The sequence below is a fragment of the Phodopus roborovskii genome, unplaced genomic scaffold, assembly GCF_943737965.1.
Source record: "Phodopus roborovskii unplaced genomic scaffold, PHOROB, whole genome shotgun sequence".
Lineage (NCBI taxonomy): Eukaryota > Metazoa > Chordata > Mammalia > Rodentia > Cricetidae > Phodopus > Phodopus roborovskii.
Window position 1 is genome coordinate 3,153,759 of NW_026126410.1, and position 19,951 is coordinate 3,173,709.

A 19,951-nucleotide genomic window follows, 5' to 3' on the forward strand; every position below is an offset into this window, starting at 1 on the left:
TTTAGTCATCATAAACTGTTTCTGTTACAAAAGCCATAGTAATCTAATGCATTAGATTAAGAAGAGTACCTTCTATAGTCACTGAATACATACTTGTTGAAATGAATATAACTTCATTAAAAACACTTGCTTTTTAAAAAGTGTTTATTGACACTTTACCAGGAACCTTCACTAGTATTAAAATTCAGCAGGGGTTCTTAAAACCAGAACATATTTTTGCCTATTTTATAAACTAATAGACCTTCAAAAGTATATATTTATCCTATTTTTATAAGTGTATCTTTTACAACATTCATTTTTGGCTCCTTTACAAAATAGACTTAAACTTAAAAAGGATCAACAGACTAAGTTGCAGATGTGACATAAATCAGTTCTACAAAAATGATTTGATAATCATAATGTATATCAAACACACGGTTTTATCTGGGTGGTCTACAACTCATAATGTCACATAGAATTTTTATAATCTTTATGTTATCTTCCAAAACTCCCATCTTTACATACTGCAAACTGCAGTTGAAGGACTTTCCAATATGTTTGAGAATCACAGATCTTATCATCTTAAACACATAAACAGTGTGTCATATTTTCTCTTTGGGTTCTGCACAGCTTCAACCACATAGCTTAATTTTGAAAGCTTCATTAACTCTATGTACAAGCTATTCTAGATACTCCTTTGAATTTTATCATGTAATCACAGCATGGGATTCTCTATAATGGTTGTAGCAGAATACTAAGTAATAAATGTATGAAAACACATTTCCTAGAACTCCAGAGAAACTATACAAATTAAACAATGAAAGTCTATAGTGTTGGAGTAGGCATTTCCTCCCATCTGCTTCAGTTTCTCCCTGCAGGCATGTGTCTGTCTAGGGAAGAATTTTCTATCCTTTCCTGAAGGTAGGGTGGCCATGCATTTGACAGAATAGGAAAGAATATGAGATCTTCTCCATCAATGGACTTTGGATTTCCAATTATTTCCATTGTGTGAAAGATGGATATAGCAGTTGCACCGTTCTGACCATAGGGTGTTAAAAACATCCATGGAGTGGCAGAGCCAGGTAGGGATATTACTTCCTTAAATGACCTAGTAGAGATGATGTACTCTGCTATCCCAGACTAGTTACACTGTCACATCAAAGAGGAATGCATCCTGTATTATTTAACAGCTTGTTCAAGAGTTTCCTTTGTAATGTAACTTACCCTTCTCTCTAATACATCTGTTCATGGTGTGGCTACAAAAGCCAGAAAACAAACAAAACAACCTGGTAGCATTTTCAGATCCCACTGAAGAATCTGTCAGGGGCTTTCATGTTCTGGAGTCCCTTCATGTTGCTTCAGCTTCTTCTCTTTCTTTCACTTGTTTTTCAGAGGGAGGATGGAAAGGAATAGAGCAAACATTTTGACATTTCCTTCCAGGGATACTATGAAAAGCATAGATAGATGATGTTACTTAATTCCTCTTCCATTATTTACATATCTTCTGTGGTCTCTTATGATCTATTGAGGTCCAGACCAAATATCATCTCCTCCAGAAATTATATTAGCACTTTTTGAGGTTGACATGATTTTTTTTGTCTTGTTTTCAGAATTATAACTATATGTAGATCTTCCTTGAATTTCTTGAAACTTCACATGAACCTTTGTTATTCTCTATTAAAATACAATAGCCCTCATGAAGGATTTATATAGAGTTCATTTTGTAGAATTATTGGTGTTTTACAGGAACTTAACATGTCATAAATACATGTTAATTGTGATAGTGAATAAGTTTACATTTATTAAATAATTAAAATACTATATTTAAAAAGATCAACTTAATGTGTATTGTATATGAAATATTTATAGTCACTTAGAAGCTATATAAGCAAATAGAAGTTTCTTTGCATTCAATGTAGACATAAAATAACTATCTGATGAAAATAATTAATTTGCTTTCAACTTAAAAGTATCATATATTTTTATATCTAGATAAAAATTTAAAACAGAAGAATATATAGACTTTAGCTACTATAATACTATAACATGGCGAATCACATGAATATCATCAGACTGATCTAATTTGAGAGGAGAAACGTGTATGCAATTAAAAATTACTTGTGATTTTTCACTCAATATCTCTTGTTTACTAGATGTTAACATCAAATCAAGTATCTCCTATCAAATTAAGTCATAGTAGTTCCTTGATTCTTAGTTAACATGAGGGATAGCTATCAAACCTGTAAGCTAGCTCATCTTTGTTAGTTGACCTCAAATCTCATTAGAATGTGAAGATACATACAAACAAGCATGGCATACACATATGTTTATGTAGTATAGCCAAATATTTGGATTACCAGCCTGGTGAAATGTTAATAATCATCATGTCTCAAACTTTGTATTTTTAACTTGGAATATAATTTACAGAAACAGTTATAAGAAGGCCCCAAATGGGTTAGAGAACCGACTCAAACCTCATATAAAATCCATTTTTCTGAGCTTTGTCTCCTTGTGGAAAAGGACTCTGACCATAGGATATTTTACATCCAAAGATCACAGGTTTTTTTTTTATGTGTATGTGGTAAGTGTGTATATCCTAATGCTTACAAGTTTGACACTTACAGAGAAGACATACTGTGAAATTATAGATTTCATATTCTCAGTTTTCAAATGCCTAAACTTAACATACTTGAAGAATGTGCTATGTAAACTTCTCGGTGAGAAAAGACATTAGTAATCTTATCCAGGGTTAGATCTTTATGCTATAATATCAGAAAGGCAAGATATGACTGCTGCTATGATAAGGCATGACTATTACAACTTCCTAAATGGACTTGAAGCTTGCCTCACAAGAGGGAATTCATGCCTGGACCTGTAAACCTAGTCAAATGCTCATGCCTAGAGAGCTTGTAGGTCATATTATGGAGCCTTCTATTGCTATTTGCTAAATGGACTTGCTGTCATATTGCCTTCTAAATACTGACATGGCACCACACTTGGGCTGCTCTTTACCCTGATCAATCACTGAAGCTTCTCTTTGCAATGGGCAGCAGAAAATACAGAGACTTGTAACTGACCAAAGTGCTGAAAGTAACCAAAGTGCTGGCTGAACCCTAAACATAATATCTTTATCACTCCCCCATGTCAATCAAACCTTTTCCAAGAGATCAGAGAAAAGAATGAAGAAAGAATATAACAGAGGATGTGGAGGAGATCTGTGAAATGCTATCTTCTGGACATGACATGGCTACTGAACTCATGAGTTCACATCAGTTGTGGTCACCTGCACAACACCTGAGCAATAGACAGTCAGCCACAATTCTAGCTCGGGTCAGGGAGAGGTTCACAAGGCCCTTTCCCTATCTGAGGAGCTATTGACAGCTGACAGACACTGGTTGGGGGGGTCATTCTCTGGTAATTTGGGCACTGCTAGGTTGCTTATACCCCAGGGATGGCCCCGCACTTCTGCACATATAGGAGTGAGGAGGAGAGGAATAGTATGTCTGCATTTTGTTGTTTACATATATGAAGTTCTCAAAAGACAAATATTTAGAAAATAGTATTGTGTTATTATTGGCAATTCTGATCTCCTCTGAGGCTTATGAAACTCATGTTTAAAAGACAGACTGACTAATCTCTCTCTCCCTCTCTTACACACACACACACACACACACACACACACACAATCCTCAAGAAATAACACAAACTCTTAATAAGTAATAAATAAAATTAAAGAGCAGAAGCATCTAAAGTACTTAATACTAAAAGTCAGCAGAGGAGCTCCATCTCCCGAGGGTCACATTTAAAGTCAACATGTACTAGCTAATGAGAAGCACTTCCATTTTGTATTTCAGTTTTCAACTTTTAAGTATGAACAATTAACTAATGAAGGTTAGACATCCAAAGAAGATTTTAGTATAAAGAAAGAGATCAAAACAAACAAGTAAACAAAAGCTCCAAAATAATTAGACACTGTTCAGGAGAAAACAAAGCTTTAAAATACATTAATTTCCTCCAAGAGATAAAGTATTTCATCCATTGAACAAAAGCAGTACGTTATTAACAATAAAATATTTTTTTGAAAACAAAGGGCTTCAGGAACTTAAAATAGGCAGAAATGAGAAACGCAATAGAATGTTACAGAAATCATTGCTCTAACCTGAACCAAAACAAACAAAACAAAACAAACAAACAAACAAACAAAAAAGAAATGCAAAACTAGTGAACTCTTACAGAATGTAGGATGTTTAGAAATGGAAAACAGAGACAATGCATCTGGAAAGGAATGGTGAAGGCCTTGCTATCCTACTGGAAATCTGACAGGTTAGCCTGCTATATATTCATACATGCACACTGCCAGGAGGCATTACAGAGCAAATAATTTATTAGTCTTTAAAAATATCAGGAGTTGGAAGAGCATCTTATGCTGGTTTGCTCTGTTCTGAAGGCATCATGATAAAGGCTATCTGTTCTTTCTCTGTTCCTCACTAGAGAGGTATTCACAATTTCTCACTCTGATTTTCTATACAGACATGTTTGTTCGTTGTTTTCTTGTATTGAGCTTGTGAGTCATGCTTGAATGCAAGTCAGTATTTCCAGAGATAAGGAGAACCCTTTATAACTACCTCCTTGGGATCAATCTGGGAAAATGTGTCTTAACATTTCTTTGGAGACATAACACATTTTCTCTACCTTCCAAAGCCTGTCATGAACAGTGCTTTTCTTTTGGCATACCCAGATAGTAAGACTCAGACTATCAGAAGTCCATGGAGAAAAGATCCCAAATACCCATCAAGAAAATAATTCAGTAATATTCCCAATGACATTTAGTTCTTAGCCTTATAGATGAACATAAACCCTTAGTAGTTCTTATCACACTGGTGTTTCAGAGTCTGTAGACAAACTAAAATTTCAACACACTGCTTATTCAATTTGAGAATGTACTTCAAAAAAAATGGAAAAAGAAAATTCTCAATTGAAGAATGGATTATGAAGATGTGGCACATCTACACAATGGAATACTACTCTGCAGAAAAAAATAATGGTATCTTGAAACTCGCAGGCAAGTGGATGGTACTTGAAGAAACCATCCTGAATGAGGTAACCCAGTCACAAAAAGAGGAATATAGTATGTAATCACTCATATATGGATTTTAGACTTAGATCAAAGGATCACCAGCCTATAAATCACACCACCAGAGGAACTAGGATACAAAGTGTATTCTAAGAAAATCATATCAGAACTGGGAAGGGACAAGTCCCCCAGAGCACAGGGGAAGTGGGGGGCAGCAAATGGAGAGAGAAGTAGGAGAAAATGAGGGAGAGGAAAGGAAAACACGTGCAACCAGGGAGATTGAGCCCGGTTAGGAATAGAAGACAGGAAAAAAAATATATATATATATATATATATATATATATATATATTTAGAGAGAGAGAGAGAGAGAGAGAGAGAGAGCATAAAAGAGGGAGCCAATATTGGTTTGAAGATAAATTTGAACACAAAGAAAGGTCTAGAGAACTACAAGACTGCCGCCAACTAACAATTTGAGCTTCCTTGGAAAGGCTACCATGAATGCCCTTCCCGGATAGTGAGATCAACAACTAACTTATCCATGGAGCCCTCAACTAATGCCTGTTGGAAACAGGAGCAAACACCCATACATAAACACTGAGTCAAAGTAGAACCCAGATGCAGATGGAGAGGACAAGACCAGGTGGCAGAAACACATAGAGACAGCTTACCTGAATAAGGAGGCGCTAACAGGCCACCAGACAGACTGACAGCTGGGAAGCCAGCATGGGACTGGCTCAGGCCCTCCTGAATATGGGTCTCAGCCAGAAGGACTGAGCAGTCTAAGGGACCTGAGACAGTGGAGCCAGGATGTATCCCTGGTGCACAAAAGGACCTTTCTAACACATCCCCCATTGAGGGATAACTGCCTTAATCTAGAGACAGGAGAGAAGCCCTAGTCCCTACTTCACATGACCTGTCAGACCTACATGACCCCTACTGGATGGCATTCCCCTACATATGGAATTGAGGTGGGGGGATGGAAGAGGAGTGTGGTTAGGGTGCATGTGAGAGGGCAGAGAGGGTAAAAGGAGGGAAGGAGGGAGGGAGGGAGAGAGGAAGAGAGAACTGGGATCAACATGTAAAATAATAAATTAAAAAAATGCTCTGACTCAAAAATTTAAGTTCAAGGACAAGTTACTGGGGAAAAGGATTTTTATTTTTGTTTCCACAGAAAATGAAAAGATGTGGATTCCTTCCAGACTAATGTGGTTTGATCAAGCCAGACCTCCTGAAACAGAGTACCAAGTGATCCTACATTCAAAACAGCTGGACAAAGCAGCCCTACAGACTACAGCCAGGATATCTGCATCTTCTTAGAATCCCCCAAGACAGCGCCCCTTACCAGCAGGAAGTAGTTTGGAAAGAACGATGCCCAAATTCCCAAATATTGTCTATAAATGTTTGTTTTCATTTAAATTGACTTGGTTATAATAAAGAAAGAAAGAAAATTAACAATTCTGTGAAGCAGAAAACTAACACAGCAGAAGAAAAGTCAGTAGTTTAAACAAAGCTGTTAAGGGGTCATTCTGGGAAGACAGCTTCATTTTAAGTACAGTAGACAACCAGTCCAAAATACAAAGAATAAGATATATTATTTAATGTATTTGTTTTGTGTGTATATGCCTGAGTCCATGTATGTGAGTTCATGTGAACCAGAGGTCAACAGTGGGTTTGATTTATTTGGTTAGTGATGGGACACCTCATTGGCCTGGAATTTTTCAGTTAGTCTTGGCTATCTAGCTCTCATACCCCACAGATCTGATCTGCCTACCTCTGATTCCAAAGTTCTGTGACTACACGTATACACTATCATATCCAGCCTTTGTACATGGGTTCTGAGGACCAACCTCAGATATTGGTTCTTTCACAAATACTTTACTAAACTATCTCTCCAGCAAGGGACTTGAGCATTTTGAGATCTGTGATAACTGATCTTCACTATCAACTTGATAAATCACCATTCAAACACAACTCTGGGCATGTCTTTAAAAAGGTGTTTGTAGATTAGGTTGAGGTGGGAAGACCTATTCTAAAAATTTATGGTAGCACGGCATGGCCTGGGATTCTAAGCTGATTAATGAGGAAACGTAAGTTGAACAAGTAGCATTCATCTCTCTCTGCTTTCTGACCATAAGTGCAATGTTCTTACTCCCTTCCATTCCTGGGGCCATGTCTTACCTCCCTAACATTGTATTTTTCCCGTGAACTGCAAGCCAATATCCTCAAGTTGCCTCTTATTATGCATTTGTTTACAACAAGAAGACAAGTAAATCATACAAGGACAGGTTTCACTATCATATTCAATATCATTGTATTATCATTTGAAGTGAGGACTGGGTGCCCAATAGAGTCTGACCTGATCATTTCTTTTTGAGCCTTGATGATTTTCTGATGATGTTTCTGATCTGTGATCTGTGACTTTGTTTGGGCTAGTTGGTTAGCTGGATTCACATATTTTAATCTAGCAAGTATTCAGCTATGATTAAGTACTGGAGAAGTTTGTTGAGCAGAGACAATTTAAAATTTCTGAATGCTGATGCCATAAGTAAATAATTTTGATCAGTGAATAAATGAAAAGGGAATAAAATTATAGCAACAAACTTCACAAGAGTTAAGACAGAGTGTTACCTATCAAAATAATAAGACTCAAAGTATATAAATTAAAATGATAACAACTAAAAATATTTTGAAGGATGACATAACTTAAATTTAGATTACTAGTGGAAAAATACTACTAGTTATCATGAGATTCAACTCATAATTCTATATGTTCATTTTTATTATAGTGTCAAAATTGTGCCACGTAAGGTGTTAATTTGCTTTTTGTGGTTTTCTTTTTTCTCAAAAGTACTCATTATAAAACGATGATAAAATCTGGCATGAAATATTTATTTGGAAATTTTTTTTGCTAAACTTTAAATATTTTTATCTAACCAAAATGATAAAAATTAAGATATGCACACTGTGAAACTTCCCAAAGAGCTGTTTCTCAGAACATATTTATTCAGCAAATTAAGATATAGAGATCATTTAAGACTATCACATAGCACATAGCACAAGAACGCATGAATATGAAACTATGATATGTACACCCAGTAGACACTTAACACATATTTGTGAAAATGAATACCAGATATGAATCATAAAAGGGGAGAATTAGAGTGAATCAAAAGGGACTCAAAGTCATCTATAGAGTTATTACTTTTCCAGGTTTAGATTTAACTTTAATGACTGACCGGACATCATTGAAATCCCATGCAAGCCAGTTTGATTTTTAGAGTATCACATAACACAAGCTTCCCTTCCTCCCCCCCCCCCCCCACCAACTGCCATGCACTGTGGCTGGTTATCAAACCCAGAGTCGTAGAAATGAATGTCAGTCAAGTGCTTTTCATTAAACTATGCTCCTAGCATTGAACAAGGTGTATTCTAACACCTGGAAATATCCAATGTCTTTCATGCTTTACATGTTCACAACCCTACTCTGTATGTGAAAACCCTATGTAAAGGATACAGTCTTTGTGGAAGTGCACTGTGGATGTGCTCAGTATCCTCTTCTCAATTTCTTTTTATTTCTTTCTTCTTTTTTTTTTTTTAAACGATCTTCTTTTTCTCCTTATGGTATGTAAAATAGGTAACTGTCATAACTCATGAGGGAGTCCTTACAAGAGGCCAAATATAATAGAGCCCTGGTCTTGGGCTTTCAAACCTCCAGAGCCACGACAAACTTCTGCTTACAAACTGCATATTTGATACTCTTGCTATAGCAGGTAAACTACGACAGAGCTGAAATCTTTCTGGGGTGACTTTGACTTACTGCTTATTTTTGTTTTAGACATGTGCTTTCTCCTTTTTGTTATTTTTCTTTATTCTTAAGAATTTCAACCATGTGTGCAATGAGACATGATCATATACTGCTCCTATATCTCCTGTCTAACTCCTCCCTAACCTTCTCCAATGTAATCCTTTCACCCCAACTTCATTTGTCTTCACTATCTGATAATCCACTAAGTCCAGTTAATGGTCTGCATATGTATATGTCTGTGAGGTTACCTGACAGAACACAGGAACCTTACTAGTGGCCATGTATGAAAATAAAAATGATTTGCCAGGCACATGCCTTTAATCCCAGCATCCAGGAGGGAGAGACAAATGGATCTCTGAGTTCTGAGTTCTAGGCCAGTCTGATCTACAGATAGAGTTCCAGGACAGCCAGGGTTACAAAGAGAAACTTTGCCTGAACATGGGTCTCAGTTAGAAGGCCTGGGCTGTCTAAGGGACCTCTCTAACAGTGCAAGCAGGATGTATCCCTAGTGCACAAAAGGACTTTGGGAGTACATTCTCCATGGAGGGATGCTGCCTTAACCTAGAGGCAGGAGGAAGGGCCTAGTCCCTACTCCAAATGACTTGACAGATTTTGATGACCCCTCCTGGAAAGCATCACCCTTCATGTGCAGTGATGGTTGGGGTGGGATGAGAGGGGTGGTTCGGGGGAGCAGGGGATGGAGGGAGAGGGAACTGGGATCAATATGTAAAACAAAAAATAATAAAAAATATAAAAAAGAATCTATTTCTCATTCTTAAACTAAAAAATAGAAAAACAAACAAACAAACAAGAATGATTCTCCTATGTACAGCAGTTGTCAACTCCAAATAACTCTTCAGTAAGGAATAGGAACGTAGATGACATCTCCCTCATTTATGCCAGAATTTGAGCTAGTTTGTGTGGGTCATGGGTTAGGTAACCACAGCTGTGGTGAGCTCATGAGGACCATTGCCATATCAGGCTTAGCAGCGTACATTGCACAACACTACTGCTAGCCACCTAGAGCTTACATTCCTTCTTCCTTCTCTTACTAATTACTTCTTGAATTTTGGTGGTGTTGGGAGTGAAGTGTTAAAGATTTCCCACTTTGGGCTGAGCATGAGGTCTCCAGTTCTCAGCATGTGTGTTCTCCAAGGGGAATATCAAAATCAAATTTACATAAATGTACAAATGAAATAACAGAGGAAATGCCACAGGACTTCGGTATTGTGTAGTTCATCAGGGAAATGGTTTGTGGCAATACAACAATGAAAAGTATGACCCATTCTTGCCTTCTGGAGTACTATGTGTTGTGGCAAGACACATTCTCTTTCATTTAATTCATAAAGGCAAGTTACCTACAATCATTGATGTACAGCTGCCCCTGTTTAGCTTGGAAATACTGGAAGGACTGACAGTCATCAAACACCATGAATCAACATGTTCAGTATTCATGGAGGTCAAACAACTGATAGTTACTGGAATTATTCTGAGTTGAATTCTTCACTTAATTCTCTACTGAATGTGTGATGATGGGGGTGTAGATATGTAACTAGAAGGAGGTTTAATTATGATTTATATGGGTTTAGAAAAGCTTAATGGGTTAAATGGGGCTCCAAAATATTTTAAATGGCTTTTAAGAATGAAATAGATTGTTTGGGTATAAAGAACCTACACATTTTAAAGATGGGAATGTATGCAAGGTTTATGATAGAAAGGTGGAGGTTTCATATTAAGAATAAGAGTAGCATATTCCAGGCTTACAGAATACCTTTGAATTTTGCTTCAAAATAGAATGACATAGTGGCATCGTAAAGCTTCAATTCTCCCATTTCACACATCTTCTAATATTTTCAAACATACTCTTAGAAATCATTAATTGAATGTAATGTTATATCTGCACTTATAGCAATTATCTCCTTTAGTTCTTTTATTAAGTAATATCACAGTATTATGTACAATGTATAACCTCAATTTTCTCAGAGAGCTGCAAGTTATCTGATGTATCTTACAATATAGCAGCATCCATGAGAGTTATTCTTCTGGTACAACAAGAGAACAGTACTCGGATTTCTAAACACATAATCTTTCACTATTCAAAACTTATACAGAGGAAGTATAGAAAGTAGTTAATTCATCTTGCTCAAATACATTATCTCTATTTCCCTCCTGCAAAGAGTTTCATTTTTTCGCATATAATTGAATTGGGTTTTGCTCCACATAGTTCAGTAAGTACGAATAGATACACACAGCCACATTCTAGACATAGACACACCGAATGCAAACAATACCTCTTTGCAAGTTCATAGGAGATTTATCACAATAAAAGGGGCCAGAAGAATCTGGACATTTCTGGGTTACTGTGCTATTCCCTACTGCTCTTCTCTAACTATCTCAGACAGGCTGACAGAAACCATTGTTATAACTTCTGCTGGTGTTGTATTTATATACCATGTTGGTTAGATTGTGAGACCTTAGGAAAGCAGGCACTATAATGTGCTCTTTCAGTCTGCACACAGAAACTTTAAGAGTCTATTATCTGGTTTACTTGCAGTGCCTATTACCATCACATGAAAATAGAAAGTGGCACCATCAGGTTGAAAATAAAAGAATTTCTGTTGTGTATCAGATGAAAGGAAAAAATTTAAAGTCTCCATGACCATCTCCTGCAATTTTCAACCCGACATGAAAAACTTTGTCATATGCAAAGAAATAAGGCGAGACCCATTTCATGGGAACCTGCCAATAATTGTGCATCTATATCTAGCTAACTCGTCATTCACAAGCTTCTAATATGTGATTTATCCATGGTCCAAGCCATGAAATAATTATAGGAGTAATTATGCTGCATAAAGTTCTATTTACTTAGAAGTCAGCAGGCAACTTCAAGGTCCAAATCCATACATCTCATAAACAGCATATATGGTAAGAGATCAAAATCAAATCACAGTTGCAAGACTCTGTACCAGCAGTGGCTAAAAGACAATGCTTCCCTTTATCCTCAAAGAATATGTTCTAATAATCCAAAACTGAAAGAAATGCCATATGAAATGGTTTTTGTTATATATATGGTGAGGTGAAGGATATAGAATTCACATGTGTTTGATGACTACTGATTGGATTATATTGTTTAATCTAGAAATTATTTTGAGCTATCTTTTTATAAATGCTAAATTAAATGCATGCGATATTTATTGAAATTTATGAGAGCTCATTTTGTGTCAGTTCCAAATATTTTATGAATATTAACACAATTTTCACACAGTAGTTTGGATTGTATGTTGTATTTATGACTCATTTTATAGATGGTAAAATGAAACTGTATAGAGGTGATGAAAATGGTTAAAAGGTCATCATATGGCTAGTAAAAGGGAACATGATTAAAACTTGGGAAATTTATTTTAAGTAGACTTGTGTTACCTAGTGCTGTATTTATAGTCACAGTGGGCTACTATGTAGTTAGTATAGAGTTGTGTGAAATTGAGATTTACTGAAAATAGAATTTGGGCACAGGAATTCTCTTAGTAAGATGAGGACTGCAGAGTGTGATGCATTATAAGCTTCTGTGTGACATGGTGAATGAAAAAGCCAGGGTATAAAGACTAGACACAACTTCAAAAAGAAAAAGATTGGAAGAACACAGTAACTCACAAAGTAGATAATAGGACAGTTAAAATGTACAGAGAAACAGAGGGCAACACACCAAAAGGAGCTAGCAACACATGGCTACAGCCTTGTCTCCTTGCTTGTAGAGTTGAAGGTTAATAAGAAGGCTTATCCAACAGTAATTTTGTTTCTCCTTTCTTAGTGACGTTGGAGATTAAACCTGTCAGTATACAGTGCTCAACCCACAAATCAAAGCAAGTTGAGATATCCTAAGCAACAGATGTATAGATCTCAATGAAGAAGAACAAGAAACATGAATAAGGTCAACATGATGCCTCCAGGAAAGTATTGCTTCTTGATTACTGAATCAAAGCATATGCAAAGGATTGATATTCCAAACAAAGAGTCCAAAATCTGATTTTCAAATAACCCATGAATTCAAGGTGAAACAAAAGAAGTAGATGATTGAAGTAAGGAAATAAATTCAAAATACAGACAGGAAAAATCAGTAACATAGCTGAGAAACACAGCAACATTGTTAGGAAAATAATGAAACTGATATCTTGAAAAGAACAATCAGAAACATTGGAAATGAAACTGCTAATCATTCAGGAAATCAAAGTTGTACGCATTACCAATAGACTAGATCAAATAGAAGAAGGAAAATCAAAAATAGAAGAAAAGGTAAAGAAATACAGCATTTAGTCACTGGCAAACAAAAATAAAGTATGATGACTAATCCCAGAATCTGAGACATAACTCAAAGGTTACTTTATCTAAGAAAGAATGAAATGCAAAAACCAATGAAGTTATAAAATAAAATGTCTCTGGATAAAGAAATAGATACCCAATACAAAGAATGCTTAAAGAAGAAGCTTCCTACAGCACAGTATAATCCAATTGCCCAAACTAGAAATAGAGAATAATAAAAGGTGCCAAAGAGTACCAATGTACAAAGGCAACCCCACTAGAACAAGTACCTCCAGAGAAGCTCTAGAAGTAAGGAAAAGTGATTAATGATCTTGATTGCCAACCTGATTGGCTCTGTAATCAATTAAGAGACACAGCTCTGGTGAAAGAATAGACAGTTATTAAAAGGGACACTCCCTTAAAAAGATAAAACTATTGTAAATAGATGCACTAAATGTTAGGGCACTCAGTTTTATAAAGCAGATGTGACAGAGTATAAAAAGACAGGTAAATGTATATATAATCATGAAGTGTTTTCAATAATCCTATCAAATCTATAGATAAATTATCCAGAAAAATAATTCAACTAAGAATCTATAAAGTTAACCCAAGCCATAGAGCACATGAAATTGACACACAGCTATAGAATAGTCTGTCTAGCCACTGAAGAATATGGACTCCTTTCGGTATTCATAGGACTTTCTCTAAGATAAATGACATTTTAGATAGAACATACAGATATTATAAGGATAAAACTAGAAAACAATGGCATGAAAAAGTGCAGAAACTATACTAATACATACAGCTTAAATAATGCTGGTAAATGATCTGTTAGTCACTGAAAAAAAACATGGAAGAAATGAAATCATCACAGAATCAAATGAAAATAAAACTTACACAAGTCTTTGGAATACAGCAAAAGTCATTTTGAGAGTATTTGTAACCACAAGTGCTTGCAGTAAAAACAATAAGGGTCTCAATCAAATATGTCTATGATACATCATGAAGTATTAGTGAAACAAGACCAAGTCAAAGACAAAATCAGCAGGCATCAAGTACTTGGAGTGAATATAAATGAAACAGAAACTGCAAAACACACAGAAACAAATGATGTGTGCATCTTTGTAACGTTAACACAATTGATGAATCCTCTGCCAACATATCCAAATGAAAGAGGCAACCCAAAGTAATAAAACATGGGGAAAATAAGAACATTAAAACAGATACAAATGAAATCTAGAGAGTAATTAGGAAAAGCTTTTAACATCTATATTCCAAAATAATGTATAATCTTTAAGAAATGGCTGAGGTTCTTGGACGCATGTGATCTGCCAAAATTAAACCAAGAGAATTTAGACAACTTAACATCCATAATACACAGAGAGATAGATGGTTTGGTGCCGCAATAGCTTATCAACAAAGAAATGCAAAGGATTTGATATGTTCATAGTTACATTGCATTAAATATTAAATAAGTTAATTTTATTTGAACTACTTCATAAAACTGAAAAGGAAGGAATACTACTACATTCATTTTATGCAATCACTATTACTCTAACACCAAAACCTTATGAGGACACATGGGCTCCTATTGCTTTGGAATTGGAAATCCCCAATAAACTCGTCTTCTATTAGTTGCTTTGGTCATGCTGTTTTATCACAGAAACAGAAACTTAACTAATGCTGTGTCTTTAGCATGAGTTCTTGACTACTTATATTTATGTCTGTTTCTTCTATCCAAGTTCCATATCCTCTCTAAAATTACATTATTTTGCTTTGTTAGTCTTAAAACATCTTGCTTGTTTCAGAGATGTCAGGCTCCTTCATCCACTATGAAAGTGGGTCCAGAAGAAAATCAGTATTCACTCACATCAAAAGCCAAAACCTACAAAGTAGTTTTTTTATTAATTATTATGTATCTATTTATTTTAAATTGCACTCCATACTGTTACTTTCTTAAGTTTGGTTTGGGGGTGTAGTTCAGTATGTAGAGAACATGTCATGCCCTGAATTATAGTCCATTTTAATAGCATGTAAAATAGACACAAGACAGAAAGAAACAAAACAACAAAACCCAAACTAAAGAAGCCACCAGTGATAATGGCAGACAAACACCTTTGGTCTTCCTGTTTCTTGTGCATCTCCAGGGGAACATATTATTGTAGCCTACAATCTATCACTTCCATCCAATTCTTATGGAGACCAAGAAGTACAATCTACTGAGCTTCTTCATAAATGCCTTGAACAAATGAGCCAGTAACTTCACTGATCACTAAGTCTGATGACATTTGAGACTAGATGTGATAAATTGGTTGCTAGCCAGATAACATGGGTACATGTGAAAGACTGACTGATGAACATTTTAGGCCCTTGAAGTGTTCCCAGATGAAATAAATCAATTCAGAAGCTTGAGTTTGCCTAGCTGTCTCTGTTTTAAGATCTAAAATTTAAGGACTCTATGATGACCCTATGCCTGAGACAAAACAGTGACCTCTGTGCTCTCATTGAGCAGAAAGGTTAGGCAGACTAGAATCTTCCATTTTGTATCTTTTTTCCCTACTAATAAAAATATGAAAACCATTTTCTAAACAACTCTAATATGTACTATACTTCAATAGAGAAGAATACTAATCCAGGTAGCATAATCTATTAATTGTACTAATGACCTAATATCATAGTTTCATATGTCTGTAGATTTGTCTATAATTCTGTTCTCTGACTCTAATAGTCTGAGAACTGCAGGTGTTTTGGTTTTAAGGAATTTTCAAACAACAATTATCAAACTGGGAGAATTCCTCTGTATCATTATGACTGACCTGTAGCCAAGTCTAGTTGGTGCATTTTCTTGATCACTGATTGTAGTGAGAGCACCTGGCCCACTACAGATGGTGTCACTCCTGAGCAAATGATTCTGGGTTGTATAAGAAAGCAGGCTGAACAAACCATGGTGAGTAAATCTGTTATAGCATTCAGTTCCTGCCCCGATTTCCCTCAGTGATGGATTGTGAAGAAAGCTTAAGCCAAATAAACCTTCTCCTTCCCAAGTTGATTTTGGTAATAATCTTTTATACTGTAATACAAACCTTAACTAAGACATCTGCGTTAACTGTTTTAATCAGTTTTCTCCACTCATTCACCAACTAACCCTAGATCCAAGAAAGTTATACATGTGGAGTGTATTTGTTTTATTCTTAAAATTTCACCACAGCATGTAGCATGTTCACATGAGAGAAATAGCTTCAATTCAAAACCAGAGTTAATATAATGAGATATGAAAGTTTTAAAAGTACAGTTATCAAAATCTGTAGTACTCTGCATTCCAATACAACTCCTTTATGCCAGTTTTATGTCCACCAGGAAACAAATGTAAACCTTTGTGACTCAATAACAACAAAATTATCTCTGTAGGAATGACTGAGGGATCAGCACCATGGAAGGAAGAGAGAATCAGAATTCTTGTGAGAGGCAAAATGAAAATTAATTTGCAAAGATATTTGTTTACTATGTCCTAACCTGAAAACAGGGGGACCCTATCTCTTGCTAAGAAGGTACTTTCTTTGGGGGGATTAGATTGGTGAGTGAGTGAGGAGGTGATAAAAGGGTATGGCCTGAGTGACAAGTTTATTGTCTCATAAATAAGCAGAAGAATGTGAACTGTATTTTTTCTTTGTGGTTGAATAAGTCCCTATGGTGCCAAATGACCCCATTCACCCACCTTCCTTCCTGCCCAGTGTGATACTGCTTTGTGTCTCCATGTGTCATTCCAATTCTGGACTGTATGCGTGAGACAAGGTCTTCAACATACCCCCATACCCTGTCATATTTCACACACAAGCAGTCACTGAACCGCTGGGTCATTTTTCAAGGGTGAAATGCAATTTAATAAGGTTGAAGAAAACATTCCATTGCTTTTCTGTATACTTACACAGGGAAGAAAAAAAGCCTCCCCAAAGAACTTCCATCCATTAAAGAGGAAGGAAGGGAAGCCCTAGATGCCAAGAGGAAAAGGAAAATTAGCTTAGCTCGGCAGACAGACATTGCTTCCACCTGCTCAATGCAGGAAATGAGAAGTTCGCCCACTCAGCTGTTTGAAAGAGGAAGCAACCTCAGAGGAGCCCCTTCTCTGCGGCTGTGTGCCCTGCTTTGCAGAGCAGGAGACAAAAAGAGCCTAATAGGGTTTCTAAGGCAGAAGGAGTACAGCCATTGGAAAGAGGGACCACATTTCAATGCATCAATATTACACACAAGGGTGGACTATATCACTCAGTCATTAGGTCTCATCTATTTCTCCTCTTAAGTCTGTTTGCATCTATTTATGTTAAAACTCTGTCATCTCACTTGGTGCATGTTATAAATGACATTTGATTCTGCAGGAAAGAAAGCCTGAGGGTAAGTTATTCAAATCCCCAAGCACTTAGCAGAGAACAGAAGGTCTCTAACAGGAGATGTGTTCAGTCCACTAAAAGGGATCATGATATTTCTATGATGTATATGACTCACATAACTAAAGTCAAGAGGGACCTGCCTCAGTTGTGGTGTATCATCTTGGAAGGTGTGGGAGGTGTCCTTTAGTCATAGGACACTACCTACTCATCTGCTGTGGCACATGTGCGGTGTCAATGCTTTCTTGGTGATTCTTATTACATACTGAGTCCCCCAGCACTTTTCCCTATGTGAAAAAAATGGTGATGCTCTTCAGTGTGCAAGCATGCACACTGGTTAAATAACTTCAGACAGGTCCAGGCCTTAGGATGCAGGTATGGCTTAATAAGCTCAGGTATGATTTTTCATTCCAGTTAGCAATGATTCACACTTATAATCATGTAGTGTTATTTTCATTGGATGATAAATGCTCTAAAACCATCTTGAAAGCTGAAACATGATAACGGTTAACAGTCACAGAAGTTACTGCAATGTAAAGGTGAACACATGAGGAAATCAGAAATTCACATAAGTTTCTCATTATACTTGCATAGCTAAGGAGAATCCTGTAGCTCATTTTGACAGTTGTGTGATTTTACACATTAGATTACTTATCACTGTTGGTTAAAATTTTAAATTGAAACTCTTTGGGGAAACTCTTAGGCTCAATTAGCTGTTGACAAAAATCAATTTTATGTGGTAAACTCAATTATGCTCACAAATACATCTATGTATATCGGATCAAGTTGATCTTTATATATTGACAAAATATGTCTGTAAAAGTTCTGCTGCTCTGTTGAATGAGCACATTACCCAAAGAGTAAACTTCTAAGAGTAGACTTCAAAACTTTACCTTTTGTGCTTTGTTTTAAAGGGAAAAATATTTTCTGCTTTATCTCCCCCAGAAGTCCTCATCATTTGTGTGTTCTCTTAGTGCTGAAGTCACCTGTTTGATTTATGGACCTTAATAACAACAGGGCAGCCATGTACATTTGAAGTGATAACAGCTTTTAGTGACTACAGGAGAAACTGAATGACAGCAAGGATGCAGAGGCCGAAGGCAGGGCTCAGTTCTGGTGCCTGCTCTGATCTCCAGAGCCTTCCTCCCATTCACCATCTTAAGTTTGAGTTGAGTTTGTAATCCCACAGCATGGGGAGAAAAGTGCTGGATTATTGACCTGCTTCATCCAGCATCTTGAAACATGTGCATGGCTGTAGTTTTAGCTCTGTAGAATACACAGGTTTGTGTTTTGTAACTAGAGCTTTGAATCCTGTTAGATGGTAAAGAACCCAACTACTGCAAGGGATAGTTCCTACGCTAATGTCGAGCAATAGAAAAGGCCAGCTGTGAAACTACCCAGCACTGTGAAGACTAACTGCTATACACCACCCACATATTTAGAAGAATGATCATTTTGGAGGGGTTTAGGAATTAGGAAGCCTCTGTGAGGAAAGGGAATATTTTCTTCACTAAGCACAAATGTGCCAATTTATTAAGGAAAGCCGGACACCTCCATTGATTTAAATGAACCCTTCGCTTCCAAATTACGCACAGCAGCTTGGACTTAATGAAATATTTATTCAAAATCAACAAGCTGCCCTCCAGGAGTCTTTGACGATAAAGGCAAACATTTCATTTAGTGTGCTTAGTTCCCACCTATGGCAATCCTGTAGTGGCCTAATGTTAGGGGAGCTGATTTATTTGAGACCAGGAAATTTAAATAGAATGTAACCTTGCCATGCAGGTAAAAGTGCTTGCCCTTGGCTATTGCTTAGCCTGACCACGGGGCTTTCTGGAAACAGCAAAAGCTTTATAAGTGTCAGCTCATGGCTAAATCAATGTTTATGCATGATGTGTCTCTGAATAGCAAGCCGTTACTGCCTGAGAGCAAAACAATGTTCTTATCTGTGTGCCTATTTCTGCTCCTTCAACCACTGCACAGGAGTGTTGCGAATTACATTTAGGAACAATTATCTGCTGGTATTTCATGAAAAGAAAAGTGTTGTGATTAATGGAAAGTGACACACGCTGATTACTTTCTCTTGCCAGTCTCCTTGGTGAGTCAGTGGCTCTACTGAACCCAACTTTGACCTCCCTCACTTTTAACAAGGTCAACCAGAATGCCCAGTGCCTGGAGATTAGCTGTAACAAGTGCTCCAAGATGAGTTGAGGACTCTGCCTCCACTAATGAACCCCAGGAAGCCATTTGAACAGACTAATACTGCTTTCACCTTAGTCTTAAAGGTGGAATCAAAACCAAAAGATTACAAGCCTTCCACAGAAATGTGTGAAGTGTAGGTGCTGACAGTTTGACATCAAACTCCACATTAAAAATAAGTAAACATTTGAAGTCTGAGTTTATCCAGACACTTG

The 19,951-nt window shown here is 36.6% G+C and overlaps 1 protein-coding gene across 8 annotated transcripts in view; it reads right to left on the reverse strand.

Annotated features, from left to right (window-relative positions):
• Positions 1 to 19,951, reverse strand: part of Tenm3 (teneurin transmembrane protein 3) — a 1,243,671-nt gene that overhangs the window by 972,060 nt on the left and 251,660 nt on the right. The window lies entirely within an intron of this gene.